We start from the raw sequence: 5,122 nt of genomic DNA, 5'->3' as shown, positions 1-5,122 counted from the left end.
TTATTCCCACCTTACTGGGAAAGCTGCCAGCAGAGACATCTGGGAAGTGTAGTCTTTTAAGTGAAAAAGCAACAACAGTTTAAAAATGGGAGAAGGAAAAGAGCTCAAAACATTCCCTGTCTATAAACAAACAGCAATAAGATGGCTTTCTTTGGCTCAGCTTTGAATGTTAAAGGTATCTCTTTATTTAGAGATCTAAGCGAACCTTAAGGGCAGAATAATACATTTTAAAAAGCACTTTGACAAATATATGTGCAGTAGAGGACATGATCAGGAAAAGCCTAATCAAGTTTAACAAATTCAGAGGCTGAGGTCTTTGTTTTTGACATTGAAAATTTCTTCCTTTAGAATGTATAAATGTCCTCATTGCCACTACATTTGAGACTTTGTCTTGGAATTCATGATGTCACTTTGATGGCATGTGAACTAGTACCCTTGCCTTGGGCTTAAGTCTTGGGACCACAGTGAGGATGACTGATGGAGTCATGACATTTGAAGATCTTTAAGTCACCTTCATATACCTGTTATACACCTGAGCACAACAGTGGATTTGACCTTTAAGAGAGCACAGACATTGCTGAGAGGAGAAAACTAGAGTAGAGGTGTCTGAAGAGCAGGTAGTCAGACACATGCAGGGTCTGATTTTCTGGAGGGAAGATTTGACAACTACATAGCACTGTTGTAGCTGCTCCAAAAACCTACTCTGTGTGCTCCAGGCAGCCATGTAGCCCCAGGAAAAGAGGTGCCACATGTCCTCAGAAGCAGAGGAACCAGATGGTCAGAGTCAGAAGTGACTAGAAGCAATACCTGGATGAGGGGAGGGATTCCAGGACCTAGATTCATGGGGAGGAGTGAAGGACAATGCTGAGTCCTACTACGTCCAAGTAGAAGCTGGAGCTGGAGATAAGGAGCAGCAGGTGACATTCACCAGGCTTCCAGATGACATGAGCAATAAGATGGCAGACTAGACATTTTCTCTGATTCCCCAAAACCTCTCAAACCTTTCCAAAACAGAAATTATGCACCAAAGATAAAGCAACTTCAGCTGTCCCCATGATCTAGGCCACCCAACATCCAAAAGGAGGTTTTTAAAAAATCCCAGGAACTGAAGCTCACCCACCCTGAACTCACTCAGTGAAACTGTACTAGCAGACTCAAGGACTTGACACAAGCTTACATCAAAAGCTACCCCTCCAGGGGCACTGGCCCTGGAGTCAGGAAGACTTGGGTTCAAATCCAGCCTTGGACACTTGATACTTACTAGCTGTGTGACTCTGGGCAAGTCACTTTACCCCATTGTCCAGCAAAAACAAACAAAAAAAAGCTACCCCTCCACCCCCATTTTTCCTTCCTCTTTCCAGTGCTGTGGAAATGCCAGGGCCAGGGTTCAGAAGTTTGCTCAGGCCTAGAGAGCCAATTTGACCACAGTCCTTCAGGAGCAAAAGCCTTCCAGGGGCTGTAACATGGAAGCCCCAACACTGCAAACCTTTGAATTGCTGGTGCTAGGGAAAACAGACTCTGAACTGCTGGTGCCAAACTAGAGAACTGAGGGAGTGGGACAGGTCACCAGGACAGGACACCGTGTATGTAGGAGGCTATTCAGCACTCCACCAAGCCTTAGGGAAAGAGCACTGGACCCAGCTGGGGCCAGGTTTCACCACCCAAGTCACTTGAGGCATAAACCTAAGCAGGCAAATCATGTATTGCCCAGTGTAGGAGAAAGCTGAGACACCTTGAGATGCAACCGCCATGGAAACCACAATAAGAAGAGAGGGAGTCAGGAAGTGAGTGACAAGGAAAATAGAGGGATGGGGGGAAGACTGAAACTACCAAGGATTTTTAAGAAGAAAACTCAAAGACCTTGAACATAAACAGATAAATCGACAGGAAAAACAGTAACAATGGAGGGAAATATGGCCTCCAAATCTAGACATGTATGAATCAATACTGCAAAGTAAAGGGAAATAATCCAGCACTTGAGGAGACAGAAGACCCTGTGGAATTTGAGAACGTGGAACCACACCATGCTGTTCCTGAGTGGTTTAAAAGAGAAAAGAGAATTATGAGAGCAGAATTTATTTCCTCCAGAGTAAAATAATAAATGATAGAAAGCCTTGAATCTGCAATGGCAAGCCTCACCAAAGAAATAAAGGAAAGAGCAATAGATTAGATATACAAATACACAGTAGTAAGGGACAACCTAGTAGAAGAAAAGCAAAAAGCAATAATAACATAAAATATGCTCGCTGTCCAAGCAGAACATACTGAACTCAAAGAAAGGATGCTCAGAGACAACCTAAGGATCATAAGTCTCCCTGGAGAACATGACGGAACAAAACCTTAATAATAATAATAAAGGAAACAATAGGAGAGAACTGCCTAGAACTTTTGAACGTGGAAAGTAAAAGTTCTTTTTTAATATTTTCCCAATTACTCATAAAAACAATAAAATGGAATTTCAATTGAGCAAATTCACAAATCACCTCCAGGAAAAAAAAATTCAAGGCTGCAAACTCCAAGACACATGGTGATAAAATTTAACAATTCAATTAAGAAATAGCAAGTTCTTCAAGCCATCAGGAAAAAGACCTTCAAATACAAAGGAAAGGACATTCGAATAATGCAAGACTATTCTGCACCCACTAGAAAAAGGAGAAGGAAATGGAATAATGTGCTCTGAAGAGCAACAGAGGTCAGGATACATGTAGCCCAGGGTAACCGATCCTGCAAATCTGAGCTTAACCATAAAGGTGGACATTCAATAATAAAGAAGAGTTTAAAATATTTTTAGAAATCTCTCCAGAACTAAAAAGATTGTTTTTCTCTTAAATACCCCCCCAAAAAAGTAGAAGTGCAGGAGTGAACAAATAGAGCAGGTAAGAACCCTAACTGCAGCAGAGTGGCAGCAGAAAGACCGGTAAGAGGACACAAGGAGACCGGAGTGAAGGCGGAAATCTGGTAGAGGTGATAGTGAAGAGGTAGACGGGATATTACAGCTGTGACACCCTGCCTACAGGTAAATCAGTGCTTTTCTTGTAGGACTACATTACAACATGAGAGGGTACATAAAAGGGGAGGGTGGGAGGGAATTGAGGGACAGAGAGGAATGAGTGATGTAGGAGGAGTAAAATCAAGGGCTAGCAATGAGGGGAAGATGACCTTTGTAGTCTCCGAAAGAGAAGAGCCATAGGATAGTGGATGAGGAGGAAGGGGGGGGACTAAAAGAGGGGAGAAAGGAAAGAAGCTTTCCTTTGGAGGTGGGAGGAGGTTCCACTGGCAAATGCTCCAGTAGGTGAAGAAATAAAGAGATGGTCAGTGAAGGGAGATGAGGACCATATACTGGATGAAGCCTGGGGCATTTGTGCTTGAAAAGTCTACCTGCCCTGGGTGGAGGGGAGTTGGAATTCCTGGGGGCAGCTGGCACCTGGAGGAGTGTGGAAGAGCATGGATATGGGGAGATTTCCAGGCAAAAAGAAAAAAGGTCAAGACAGTGTATAGATCAAGGGTGGGCTGTATAATCAGGGACGTGGTGGAGGAGGGTCCCTACCATGAGGCTGCATCTGTCCTCTCTGACACCTGGAAGTGAGGAACCATGGAAAAGGGAAATCCATGAGGCAAGCCCTATAAGGCAGTGGCAGAAAGCCCCTAGAGGGGAGAGCCCAGAATGGATATCTTAAAAGCTTTGATTGGATGAAGAATCTATAGAAAAGAGAGAGACCAGATAGTAAGAAAGGTCATGAATCAGAGAATGAAGGTTTACAGTAGCAGAAAGAGAAGATGGATGATGAAGAGAGTGAGAGATCCTTTTTGGAAAGAGGTGGAAAAAATGATTTTTAAAAACTAATAAACAAGACTGGTGGAAGGGGAGAATAAGAAGGAGGAAAATCAGCCAAAAGGAGGGGATCAGAGGTGAGGGGAAGAGAGCCAGTAGGAATGGAGCCACCTTAAAAAAAGATTAAAGTAAAGGTGACAGACACCATATAAAGGCATAAACCTAATCCTTGATCTCTGTTAGCACACTGCTGTGTGCACTAAATAAATATGGAGGAAGGGAACATTGAATCCAGCAAGTTGAAGTCGCTTTCCCCTTTTAAGAGAGCCTCAGTCACAGAGTAGTACTCTAACTCTGGAGAATGCAGAAGTTGTTTTGACTATGGACTGAGATGAAGACATTTGTCTTTGTTTTCTGTTAGGTAAAATGAAGCCTGTCCTATTTTCAATAAATTGCTAGTTTAAATGCTTGTATGGGAGCATAGAGTATTGTACTTTTTCTCTAGACACCTAGACCCACATTAAATTCTCATGTTCCCAGGGAACACCAGGCCAATGAATGATTTGAGATATGCCCCCAAGATTGAACTTAGTCTGTGTTAACCCAGAGCTGGGGTTCTGGGCCACATTGTATATGGTAGTACCAAATTTTCAAGCTAACAGATTTTATCACTTTTGTTTTCTTATTTATTCCTCAAGTAAATCCTTGCTCCCTATTATAGTTATTATTATGTTTTAATTTAAAGCATACAGATGAGGAGGAATGTTTGATGAGGGAGTGTGGTGGAAAATGATAATCAATGAAAAAAAATTTTCCTGGGTCTGTGTTGAAGGACAATGATAAGCTTGTAGCAAATAATAAACATCAAGCAATGCTAGAACAAATAGTACAAAAGGCTTAACAGCACACAAAAAAAGAATTATTGTGGATTGAAATTTAATTATCTCTTTAGGTTATGAGGCTAGTAGAACTTTTGAGCTGGAAGGGACTTTAGAAGCCATCTACCCCAACACTCTCCTTTTATAGATGTAGAAACTGAGGACTAATGTGAAGGGTTTTATATATATATATATATAACATCATGGATTTAGACCTGGAGGGGACCTTAGAGTCACTTTAGTTCACACACCCTCTTTCATTTTGCAAATGAAGAAACTGAGACCAGACTGCTTAAGTGACACAAGGAAGAATGTTCTAACAATTAGTTGTTGTTGAGTTAAGTCACGTCCAACTCTCCAGGACCCCATTTGGAGTTTCCTTGGCAAAGGTATTAGAGTGGTTTGCCATTTCCTTCCCAGGTCATTTTACAGATGAGGAACTGAGGCAAACAGGATTAAGTGACTTGTCCAG

Source organism: Phascolarctos cinereus, unplaced genomic scaffold (genome assembly GCF_003287225.1).
Source record: "Phascolarctos cinereus isolate Bilbo 61053 unplaced genomic scaffold, phaCin_HiC Scaffold_2;HRSCAF=192, whole genome shotgun sequence".
Classification (NCBI taxonomy): Eukaryota; Metazoa; Chordata; class Mammalia; order Diprotodontia; family Phascolarctidae; genus Phascolarctos; species Phascolarctos cinereus.
The sequence above is the reverse complement of the archived record's forward strand: the minus strand, read 5'-3'. Positions refer to the sequence as shown.